This window comes from Oncorhynchus nerka, unplaced genomic scaffold (genome assembly GCF_034236695.1).
Source record: "Oncorhynchus nerka isolate Pitt River unplaced genomic scaffold, Oner_Uvic_2.0 unplaced_scaffold_686, whole genome shotgun sequence".
In the NCBI taxonomy this organism is placed as follows: domain Eukaryota; kingdom Metazoa; phylum Chordata; class Actinopteri; order Salmoniformes; family Salmonidae; genus Oncorhynchus; species Oncorhynchus nerka.
Window position 1 is genome coordinate 104,457 of NW_027040477.1, and position 14,524 is coordinate 118,980.

Consider the following 14,524-nt stretch of genomic DNA (forward strand, 5'->3'; position numbering starts at 1 on the left):
AAACACTCCTAACTACCCACCAGTAGGAGGTGTCCACATGGTCTGATAAACACTACTAACAACCCCACCACTAGGAGGTGTCCACATGGTCTGATAAACACTCCTAACAACCCCACCACTAGGAGGTGTCCACATGGTCTGATTAACATTCCTAACAACCCCACCACTAGGAGGTGTCCACATGGTCTGATAAACACTCCTAACAACCAGACCACTAGGAGGTGTCCACATGGTCTGATAAACACTCCTAACAACCCCACCACTAGGAGGTGTCCACATGGTCTGATTAACACTCCTAACAACCCCACCACTAGGAGGTGTCCACATGGTCTGATTAACACTCCTAACAACCCCACCACTAGGAGGTGTCCACATGGTCTGATTAACACTCCTAACTACCCCACCACTAGGAGGTGTCCACATGGTCTGATAAACACCCCTGACAACCCCACCACTAGGAGGTGTCCACATGGTCTGATAAACACTCCTAACAACCCCACCACTAGGAGGTGTCCACATGGTGCTGATAAACACTCCTAACTACCCACCACTAGGAGGTGTCCACATGGTCTGATAAACACTCCTAACAACCCCACCACTAGGAGGTGTCCACATGGTCTGATAAACACTCCTAACAACCCCACCACTAGGAGGTGTCCACATGGTCTAATAAACACTCCTAACAACCCCACCACTAGGAGGTGTCCACATGGTCTGATAAACACTCCTAACAACCCCACCACTAGGAGGTGTCCACATGGTCTGATAAACACCCCTAACAACCCCACCACTAGGAGGTGTCCACATGGTCTGATGAACACTCCTAACAACCCCACCACTAGGAGGTGTCCACATGGTCTGATAAACACTCCTAACAACACCACCACTAGGAGGTGTCCACATGGTCTGATAAACACTATTAACAACCAGACCACTAGGAGGTGTCCACATGGTCTGATAAACACTATTAACAACCAGACCACTAGGAGGTGTCCACATGGTCTGATAAACACTCCTAACAACCAGACCACTAGGAGGTGTCCACATGGTCTGATAAACACTATTAACAACCAGACCACTAGGAGGTGTCCACATGGTCTGATAAACACTATTAACAACACCACCTCTAGGAGGTGTCCACATGGTCTGATAAACACTCCTAACAACCCCACCACTAGGAGGTGTCCACATGGTCTGATAAACACTCCTAACAACCCCACCACTAGGAGGTGTCCACATGGTCTGATAAACACTCCTAACAACCCCACCACTAGGAGGTGTTCACATGGTCTGATAAACACTCCTAACGACCAGAGCACTAGGAGGTGTCCACATGGTCTGATAAACACTCCTAACTACCCACCACTAGGAGGTGTCCACATGGTCTGATAAACACTCCTAACGACCAGACCACTAGGAGGTGTCCACATGGTCTGAAAAACACTCCTAACAACCAGACCACTAGGAGGTGTCCACATGGTCTGATAAACACACCTAACTACCCACCACTAGGAGGTGTCCACATGGTCTGATAAACACTCCTAACTACCCACCACTAGGAGGTGTCCACATGGTCTGATAAACACTCCTAACGACCAGACCACTAGGAGGTGTCCACATGGTCTGAAAAACACTCCTAACAACCAGACCACTAGGAGGTGTCCACATGGTCTGATAAACACCCCTAACTACCCACCACTAGGAGGTGTCCACATGGTCTGATAAACACCCCTAACTACCCACCACTAGGAGGTGTCCACATGGTCTGATAAACACTCCTAACAACCCCACCACTAGGAGGTGTCCACATGGTCTGATAAACACTCCTAACAACCCCACCACTAGGAGGTGTTCACATGGTCTGATAAACACTCCTAACGACCAGAGCACTAGGAGGTGTCCACATGGTCTGATAAACACTCCTAACAACCAGACCACTAGGAGGTGTCCACATGGTCCGATAAACACTCCTAACAACCAGACCACTAGAGGTGTCCACATGGTCTGATAAACACTCCTAACAACCAGACCACTAGGAGGTGTCCACATGGTCTGATAAACACTCCTAACAACCCCACCACTAGGAGGTGTCCACATGGCCTGATAAACACTCCGAACAACCCCACCACTAGGAGGTGTCCACATGGTCTGATTAACACTCCTAACAACCCCACCACTAGGAGGTGTCCACATGGTCTGATTAACACTCCTAACAACCCCACCACTAGGAGGTGTCCACATGGTCTGATGAACACTCCTAACAACCCCACCACTAGAAGGTGTTCACATGGTCTGATAAACACTCCTAACGACCAGAGCACTAGGAGGTGTCCACATGGTCTGATAAACACTCCTAACAACCAGACCACTAGGAGGTGTCCACATGGTCCGATAAACACTCCTAACAACCAGACCACTAGGAGGTGTCCACATGGTCTGATAAACACTCCTAACAACCAGACCACTAGGAGGTGTCCACATGGTCTGATAAACACTCCTAACAACCCCACCACTAGGAGGTGTCCACATGGCCTGATAAACACTCCGAACAACCCCACCACTAGGAGGTGTCCACATGGTCTGATTAACACTCCTAACAACCCCACCACTAGGAGGTGTCCACATGGTCTGATTAACACTCCTAACAACCCCACCACTAGGAGGTGTCCACATGGTCTGATGAACACTCCTAACAACCCCACCACTAGAAGGTGTCCACATGGTCTGATTAACACTCCTAACAACCCCACCACTAGGAGGTGTCCACATGGTCTGATTAACACTCCTAACAACCCCACCACTATGAGGTGTCCACATGGTCTGATTAACACTCCTAACAACCCCACCACTAGGAGGTGTTCACATGGTCTGATAAACACTCCTAACGACCAGAGCACTAGGAGGTGTCCACATGGTCTGATAAACACTCCTAACTAACCACCACTAGGAGGTGTCCACATGGTCTGATAAACACTCCTAACGACCAGACCACTAGGAGGTGTCCACATGGTCTGAAAAACACTCCTAACAACCAGACCACTAGGAGGTGTCCACATGGTCTGATAAACACCCCTAACTACCCACCACTAGGAGGTGTCCACATGGTCTGATAAACACCCCTAACTACCCACCACTAGGAGGTGTCCACATGGTCTGATAAACACTCCTAACAACCCCACCACTAGGAGGTGTCCACATGGTCTGATAAACACTCCTAACAACCCCACCACTAGGAGGTGTTCACATGGTCTGATAAACACTCCTAACGACCAGAGCACTAGGAGGTGTCCACATGGTCTGATAAACACTCCTAACAACCAGACCACTAGGAGGTGTCCACATGGTCCGATAAACACTCCTAACAACCAGACCACTAGGAGGTGTCCACATGGTCTGATAAACACTCCTAACAACCAGACCACTAGGAGGTGTCCACATGGTCTGATAAACACTCCTAACAACCCCACCACTAGGAGGTGTCCACATGGCCTGATAAACACTCCGAACAACCCCACCACTAGGAGGTGTCCACATGGTCTGATTAACACTCCTAACAACCCCACCACTAGGAGGTGTCCACATGGTCTGATTAACACTCCTAACAACCCCACCACTAGGAGGTGTCCACATGGTCTGATGAACACTCCTAACAACCCCACCACTAGAAGGTGTCCACATGGTCTGATTAACACTCCTAACAACCCCACCACTAGGAGGTGTCCACATGGTCTGATTAACACTCCTAACAACCCCACCACTATGAGGTGTCCACATGGTCTGATTAACACTCCTAACAACCCCACCACTAGGAGGTGTCCACATGGTCCTAAAGCACACCGGTGCTTCCTTTTTCATCACATTCTAATAATCAAACTGGTGGGGACAAATATGAACTGGTATAGTATGGTCAGATTGCTTGCGATTAGAGGGTTGGGCCAGTAACCTAAAGGTCACTGGTTCGAATACCCAAGCCGTCAAGGTGAAAATCTGTCTATGTGCCGTTAAGCAAGGCACTTAACCCTATTTTGCTCTAGTGGAACCGTACTACTATGGTTGACCCTGTAAAACAATACTTTTCACTGCATGTGACAATAAAATATTACAATTCTTTCTCAATTACAACATTTAGTTTAACAATGTTGGTTATAAACCTTGTTGACATTCATCCAATGACACCTTGACTTGCATTACATTCTCACTGCAGAAAAACATCCTCATGTTATTGAGAAATGTCACATATCTGTTTGACAGTAACCCTGGATGAGGAATGTGTGAACTATCTTGTCATCTCTTTGGGTAACCACATTGGAACATTCTAGTCTTTAAGGACATGAACTGGCAGAACAGGTTTTCAAGTATGGAGTCATTGGTTTCAGGAAGGTGTAACCATGCCGATGGGAAAGACAGGAGGCAGACTAAACTACAAGGGAAGCCACCCGAACTACTGTCCTACAGAGACAAACAGCGTCTACACAAACAGCCACCCGAACTACTGTCCTACAGAGACAAACAGCATCTACACAAACAGCCACCTGAACTACTGTCTTACAAAGACAAACAGCCACCCGAACTACTGTCCTACAGAGACAAACAGCATCTACACAAACAGCCACCTGAACTACTGTCCTACAAAGACAAACAGCATCTACACAAACAGCCACCTGAACTACTGTCCTACAAAGACAAACAGCATCTACACAAACAGCCACCTGAACTACTGTCCTACAGAGACAAACAGCCACCTGAACTACTGTCCTACAAAGACAAACAGCCACCCGAACTACTGTCCTACAGAGACAAACAGCATCTACACAAACAGCCACCCGAACTACTGTCCTACAGAGACAAACAGCATCTACACAAACAGCCACCTGAACTACTGTCTTACAAAGACAAACAGCCACCCGAACTACTGTCCTACAGAGACAAACAGCATCTACACAAACAGCCACCCGAACTACTGTCCTACAGAGACAAACAGCATCTACACAAACAGCCACCTGAACTACTGTCTTACAAAGACAAACAGCCACCCGAACTACTGTCCTACAGAGACAAACAGCATCTACACAAACAGCCACCTGAACTACTGTCCTACAAAGACAAACAGCATCTACACAAACAGCCACCTGAACTACTGTCCTACAGAGACAAACAGCCACCTGAACTACTGTCCTACAAAGACAAACAACCACCCGAACTACTGTCCTACAGAGACAAACAGCATCTACACAAACAGCCACCTGAACTACTGTCTTACAAAGACAAACAGCCACCCGAACTACTGTCCTACAGAGACAAACAGCATCTACACAAACAGCCACCCGAACTACTGTCCTACAGAGACAAACAGCATCTACACAAACAGCCACCTGAACTACTGTCTTACAAAGACAAACAGCCACCCGAACTACTGTCCTACAGAGACAAACATCATCTACACAAACAGCCACCTGAACTACTGTCCTACAAAGACAAACAGCATCTACACAAACAGCCACCTGAACTACTGCCCTACAGAGACAAACAGCCACCTGAACTACTGTCCTACAGAGACAAACAGCATCTACACAAACAGCCACCTGAACTACTGTCCTACAGAGACAAACAGCATCTACACAAACAGCCACCCGAACTACTGTCCTACAGAGACAAACAGCATCTACACCAACAGCCACCTGAACTACTGTCTTACAAAGTCAAACAGCCACCCGAACTACTGTCCTACAGAGACAAACAGCATCTACACAAACAGCCACCTGAACTACTGTCCTACAAAGACAAACAGCATCTACACAAACAGCCACCTGAACTACTGTCCTACAGAGACAAACAGCCACCTGAACTACTGTCCTACAAAGACAAATAACCACCCGAACTACTGTCCTACAGAGACAAACAGCATCTACACAAACAGCCACCTGAACTACTGTCCTACAGAGACAAACAGCATTTACACAAACAGCCACCTGAACTACTGTCCTACAAAGACAAACAGCATCTACACAAACAGCCACCTGAACTACTGTCCTACAGAGACAAACAGCCACCTGAACTACTGTCCTACAAAGACAAACAACCACCCGAACTACTGTCCTACAGAGACAAACAGCATCTACACAAACAGCCACCTGAACTACTGTCTTACAAAGACAAACAGCCACCCGAACTACTGTCCTACAGAGACAAACAGCATCTACACAAACAGCCACCTGAACTACTGTCCTACAAAGACAAACAGCATCTACACAAACAGCCACCTGAACTACTGTCCTACAAAGACAAACATCATCTACACAAACAGCCACCTGAACTACTGTCCTACAAAGACAAACAGCATCTACACAAACAGCCACCTGAACTACTGTCCTACAGAGACAAACAGCCACCTGAACTACTGTCCTACAAAGACAAACAGCCACCCGAACTACTGTCCTACAGAGACAAACAGCATCTACACAAAAGCCACCTGAACTACTGTCTTACAAAGACAAACAGCCACCCGAACTACTGTCCTACAGAGACAAACAGCATCTACACAAACAGCCACCTGAACTACTGTCCTACAAAGACAAACAGCATCTACACAAACAGCCACCTGAACTACTGTCCTACAGAGACAAACAGCCACCTGAACTACTGTCCTACAAAGACAAACAACCACCCGAACTACTGTCCTACAGAGACAAACAGCATCTACACAAACAGCCACCTGAACTACTGTCTTACAAAGACAAACAGCCACCCGAACTACTGTCCTACAGAGACAAACAGCATCTACACAAACAGCCACCCGAACTACTGTCCTACAGAGACAAACAGCATCTACACAAACAGCCACCTGAACTACTGTCTTACAAAGACAAACAGCCACCCGAACTACTGTCCTACAGAGACAAACATCATCTACACAAACAGCCACCTGAACTACTGTCCTACAAAGACAAACAGCATCTACACAAACAGCCACCTGAACTACTGTCCTACAGAGACAAACAGCCACCTGAACTACTGTCCTACAGAGACAAACAGCATCTACACAAACAGCCACCTGAACTACTGTCCTACAGAGACAAACAGCATCTACACAAACAGCCACCCGAACTACTGTCCTACAGAGACAAACAGCATCTACACCAACAGCCACCTGAACTACTGTCTTACAAAGACAAACAGCCACCCGAACTACTGTCCTACAGAGACAAACAGCATCTACACAAACAGCCACCTGAACTACTGTCCTACAAAGACAAACAGCATCTACACAAACAGCCACCTGAACTACTGTCCTACAGAGACAAACAGCCACCTGAACTACTGTCCTACAAAGACAAATAACCACCCGAACTACTGTCCTACAGAGACAAACAGCATCTACACAAACAGCCACCTGAACTACTGTCCTACAGAGACAAACAGCATTTACACAAACAGCCACCTGAACTACTGTCCTACAAAGACAAACAGCATCTACACAAACAGCCACCTGAACTACTGTCCTACAGAGACAAACAGCCACCTGAACTACTGTCCTACAAAGACAAACAACCACCCGAACTACTGTCCTACAGAGACAAACAGCATCTACACAAACAGCCACCTGAACTACTGTCTTACAAAGACAAACAGCCACCCGAACTACTGTCCTACAGAGACAAACAGCATCTACACAAACAACCACCCGAACTACTGTCCTACAGAGACAAACAGCATCTACACAAACAGCCACCTGAACTACTGTCTTAAAAGACAAACAGCCACCCGAACTACTGTCCTACAGAGACAAACAGCATCTACACAAACAGCCACCTGAACTACTGTCCTACAAAGACAAACAGCATCTACACAAACAGCCACCTGAACTACTGTCCTACAGAGACAAACAGCCACCTGAACTACTGTCCTACAAAGACAAACAGCCACCCGAACTACTGTCCTACAGAGACAAACAGCATCTACACAAACAGCCACCTGAACTACTGTCCTACAGAGACAAACAGCATCTACACAAACAGCCACCGAACTACTGTCCTACAGAGACAAACAGCATCTACACCAACAGCCACCTGAACTACTGTCTTACAAAGACAAACAGCCACCCGAACTACTGTCCTACAGAGACAAACAGCATCTACACAAACAGCCACCTGAACTACTGTCCTACAAAGACAAACAGCATCTACACAAACAGCCACCTGAACTACTGTCCTACAAAGACAAACAGCCACCCGAACTACTGTCCTACAGAGACAAACAGCATCTACACAAACAGCCACCTGAACTACTGTCCTACAGAGACAAACAGCATCTACACAAACAGCCACCTGAACTACTGTCCTATAGAGACAAACAGCATCTACACAAACAGCCACCCGAACTACTGTCCTACAGAGACAAACAGCATCTACACAAACAGCCACCTGAACTACTGTCTTACAAAGACAAACAGCCACCCGAACTACTGTCCTACAGAGACAAACAGCATCTACACGAACAGCCACCTGAACTACTGTCCTACAAAGACAAACAGCATCTACACAAACAGCCACCTGAACTACTGTCCTACAGAGACAAACAGCCACCTGAACTACTGTCCTACAAAGACAAACAACCACCCGAACTACTGTCCTACAGAGACAAACAGCATCTACACAAACAGCCACCCGAACTACTGTCCTACAGAGACAAACAGCATCTACACAAACAGCCACCTGAACTACTGTCCTACAGAGACAAACAGCCACCTGAACTACTGTCCTACAAAGACAAATAACCACCCGAACTACTGTCCTACAGAGACAAACAGCATCTACACAAACAGCCACCTGAACTACTGTCCTACAGAGACAAACAGCATTTACACAAACAGCCACCTGAACTACTGTCCTACAAAGACAAACAGCATCTACACAAACAGCCACCTGAACTACTGTCCTACAGAGACAAACAGCCACCTGAACTACTGTCCTACAAAGACAAACAACCACCCGAACTACTGTCCTACAGAGACAAACAGCATCTACACAAACAGCCACCTGAACTACTGTCTTACAAAGACAAACAGCCACCCGAACTACTGTCCTACAGAGACAAACAGCATCTACACAAACAGCCACCCGAACTACTGTCCTACAGAGACAAACAGCATCTACACAAACAGCCACCTGAACTACTGTCTTAAAAGACAAACAGCCACCCGAACTACTGTCCTACAGAGACAAACATCATCTACACAAACAGCCACCTGAACTACTGTCCTACAAAGACAAACAGCATCTACACAAACAGCCACCTGAACTACTGTCCTACAGAGACAAACAGCCACCTGAACTACTGTCCTACAAAGACAAACAGCCACCCGAACTACTGTCCTACAGAGACAAACAGCATCTACACAAACAGCCACCTGAACTACTGTCCTACAGAGACAAACAGCATCTACACAAACAGCCACCCGAACTACTGTCCTACAGAGACAAACAGCATCTACACCAACAGCCACCTGAACTACTTTCTTACAAAGACAAACAGCCACCCGAACTACTGTCCTACAGAGACAAACAGCATCTACACAAACAGCCACCTGAACTACTGTCCTACAAAGACAAACAGCATCTACACAAACAGCCACCTGAACTACTGTCCTACAAAGACAAACAGCCACCCGAACTACTGTCCTACAGAGACAAACAGCATCTACACAAACAGCCACCTGAACTACTGTCCTACAGAGACAAACAGCATCTACACAAACAGCCACCTGAACTACTGTCCTACAGAGACAAACAGCATCTACACAAACAGCCACCCGAACTACTGTCCTACAGAGACAAACAGCATCTACACAAACAGCCACCTGAACTACTGTCTTACAAAGACAAACAGCCACCCGAACTACTGTCCTACAGAGACAAACAGCATCTACACAAACAGCCACCTGAACTACTGTCCTACAAAGACAAACAGCATCTACACAAACAGCCACCTGAACTACTGTCCTACAAAGACAAACAGCCACCCGAACTACTGTCCTACAGAGACAAACAGCATCTACACAAACAGCCACCTGAACTACTGTCCTACAGAGACAAACAGCATCTACACAAACAGCCACCTGAACTACTGTCCTACAGAGACAAACAGCATCTACACAAACAGCCACCCGAACTACTGTCCTACAGAGACAAACAGCATCTACACAAACAGCCACCTGAACTACTGTCTTACAAAGACAAACAGCCACCCGAACTACTGTCCTACAGAGACAAACAGCATCTACACGAACAGCCACCTGAACTACTGTCCTACAAAGACAAACAGCATCTACACAAACAGCCACCTGAACTACTGTCCTACAGAGACAAACAGCCACCTGAACTACTGTCCTACAAAGACAAACAACCACCCGAACTACTGTCCTACAGAGACAAACAGCATCTACACAAACAGCCACCCGAACTACTGTCCTACAGAGACAAACAGCATCTACACAAACAGCCACCTGAACTACTGTCCTACAGAGACAAACAGCATCTACACAAACAGCCACCTGAACTACTGTTCTACAAAGACAAACAGCATCTACACAAACAGCGACATGAACTACTGTCCTACAAAGACAAACAGCATCTACACAAACAGCCACCTGAACTACTGTCCTACAAAGACAAACAGCCACCTGAACTACTGTCCTACAAAGACAAACACCATATACACAAACAGCCACCTGAACTACTGTCCTACAAAGACAAACACCATATACACAAACAGCCACCTGAACTACTGTTCTACAAAGACAAACACCATATAAACAAACAGCCACCTGAACAACTGTCCTACAAAGACAAACAGCATCTACACAAACAGCCACCTGAACTACTGTCCTACAAAGACAAATAGCCACCTGAACTACTGTCCTACAAAGACAAACAGCCACCTGAACTACTGTCCTACAAAGACAAAGAGCAGTCCACACAAACAGCCACCTGAACTACTGTCCTACAAAGACAAACAGCATCTACACAAACAGCCACCTGAACTAATGTCCTAAAAAGACAAACAGCCACCTGAACTACTGTCCTACAAAGACAAACAGCATCTACACAAACATCCACCTGAACTACTGTCCTACAAAGACAAACAGCCACCTGAACTACTGTCCTACAGAGACAAACAGCATCTACACAAACAGCCACCTGAACTACTGTCCTACAGAGACAAACAGCCACCTGAACTACTGTCCTACAAAGACAAACAGCCACCTGAACTACTGTCCTACAAAGACAAACAGCCACCTGAACTAACTACTGTCCTACAAAGACAAACAGCAGCTACACAAACAGTGAATCTGAGAAAAATGGCTTTACAGTTTGTTTTCTTGTCCATGCATATCAACCATGACCACTGATCTGACCTTGGTATGACCTATGACCCCGAAGTACTGATACTACACTCTGCCTTGGTCTGACCTATTACCCCTAAGTACTGATACTACACTCTGCCTTGGTATGACCTATGACCCCTAAGTACTAAATGTGTTGATCCAGATTTCTTGTTGTTTTTCTGTTTGATAGAAACACGTTGAGTTCTAACTACATTCCAACTGTATTTAATGGTGTTATGTAGTTGTGTTGTCATGTTGTCATGTTGTATTGTAGTAACCCTCAACTGTATTTAATGGTGTTATGTAGTTGTGTTGTCATGTTGTATTGTAGTAACCCTCACCTGTATTTAATGGTGTTATGTAGTTGTGTTGTCATGTTGTATTGTAGTAGCCCTCAACTGTATTTAATGGTGCTATGTAGTTATGTTGTGAATGTTGTATTATAGTATGCCTAACCCTCAACATTTTCTGGTGATAGAGAGAGACAGAGACAGCAACAGAGGAATGGGATATGACGGAGAGAGACACCAGACAAGACACAGAGACAGCAACAGAAGAATAGGATATGATGGAGAGAGACGCCAAACAAGACACAGAGACAGCAACAGAATAGGATATGATGGAGAGAGACGCCAAACAAGACACAGAGACAGCAACAGAATAGGATATGATGGAGAGAGACACCAGACAAGACACAGAGACAGCAACAGAGGAATAGGATATGATGGAGAGAGACGCCAAACAAGACACAGAGACAGCAACAGAATAGGATATGATGGAGAGAGACACCAGACAGGACACAGAGACAGCAACAGAGGACACAGAGAAAGTGATGGAGAGAGACACCAGACAAGACACAGACACAGCAACAGAATAGGATATGACGGAGAGAGACACCAGACAAGACACAGAGATAGCAACAGACGACACAGAGAAAGTGATGGAGAGAGACAGAAGAATAGAGTTCCAGACAGTTGTAGAATGTATGCCAAGGCACATTGTAAGAGCTATAAAGAGAGAGGGAGGGAGAGAGAACAGGCAGAACCTGATATGTAAATGAGCAGAGCAAATGAAAGTAACTTTTGACGACCTGATGATCATCCAGACTCTGTTTCTATTGAGAGATAAAAGGTAAGACAACGATTGTTATGTGTATTCATATAGTTGATGATATTGTTATATTCATATAGTTGATGATATTGTTATATTCATATAGTTGATGATATTGTTATGTGTATTCATATAGTTGATGATATTGTTATATTCATATAGTTGATGATATTGTTATGTGCATTCATATAGTTGATGATATTGTTGTGTGTATTCATATAGTAGATGATATTGTTGTGTGTATTCATATAGTTGATGATATTGTTATATTCATATAGTTGATGATATTGTTGTATTCATATAGTTGATGATATTGTTATATTCATATAGTTGATGATATTGTTATGTGTATTCATATAGTTGATGATATTGTTATGTGTGTTCATATAGTTGATGATATTGTTATATTCATATAGTTGATGATATTGTTATATTCATATAGTTGATGATATTGTTGTGTGTATTCATATAGTTGATGATATTGTTGTATTCATATAGTTGATGATATTGTTGTATTCATATAGTTGATGATATTGTTATATTCATATAGTTGATGATATTGTTATATTCATATAGTTGATGATATTGTTATGTGTTTTCATATAGTTGATGATATTGTTATATTCATATAGTTGATGATATTGTTATGTGTATTCATATAGTTGATGATATTGTTATATTCATATAGTTGATGATATTGTTATGTGTATTCATATAGTTGATGATATTGTTATATTCATATAGTTGATGATATTGTTGTGTGTTTTCATATAGTTGATGATATTGTTATGTGTATTCATATAGTTGATGATATTGTTATGTATATTCATATAGTTAATTATATTTCTGGTGGACAGTGTTGTAATAGTCCTTAAATATTTTCGATATAAATTAGATGCTTCGGGTCAATTCTGTGCCCATCTGTGTGCCCCAGGGTGATCACTCCTACACTATCTAGAATCTGAAAGGGTTTATTGGCTGTCCCCATAGGAGAACCATTTGTAGAACCCTTTTTGGTACTAGGTAGAACCCTTTTGGGTTCCATCAAGAACCCTTTCCACAGAGTGTTCTACATGTAAGCCAGAAGGGTTCTACCTGGAACCCAAAATAATATCCTATGGGGACAGACTGAGGACCTGTTTGGAACCCTTTATTCTAAGAGTGTACTGTATCATAGGTCTATAGACCAGGTTGATCTCCTACTGTATCATAGGTCTATAGACCAGGGTGATCTCCTACTGTATCATAGGTCTATAGACCAGGGTGATCTCCTACTGTAACATAGGTCTATAGACCAGGGTGATCTCCTACTGTATCATAGGTCTATAGACCAGGGTGATCTCCTACTGTATCATAGGTCTACAGACCAGGGTGATCTCCTACTGCATCATAGGTCTATAGACCAGGGTGATCTCCTACTGTATCATAGGTCTATAGACCAGGGTGATCTCCTACTGTATCATAGGTCTATAGACCAGGGTGATCTCCTACTGTATCATAGGTCTATAGACCAGGGTGATCTCCTACTGTATCATAGGTCTATAGACCAGGGTGATCTCCTACTGTATCATAGGTCTATAGACCAGGGTGATCTCCTACTGTATCATAGGTCTATAGACCAGGGTGATCTCTTACTGTATCATAGGTCTATAGGCTTGTCTTCTCTAGACACAACAAGCAAACAAACATTCTCTCTTTCTCTCTCTCTCTTTCAGTAAGTGTTGATTTAGAGTTGTCTACTGGGTTCAGCCTTCTAGTTGCCTTTATCAACAGGTTGTAATGTAATAAATGACATCACAATGACATGTCCTCAGAGTTGGAAAGATCCTACATCTGAACACATTATTTAACATGGTGACATGGTGCTGCTAGTGAAAGAAAACATTAAGAGACAGAATACAGGCGGTGGAGTTTGCACAAAGTTTACGTACAACAATATATTGAACTAGGTAGACTGAGCATAGAGAGAAAGGCTATAACCACGGGGAAGAAACTGTTCAGATTGGGGTCTATAACAATATATTGAACTAG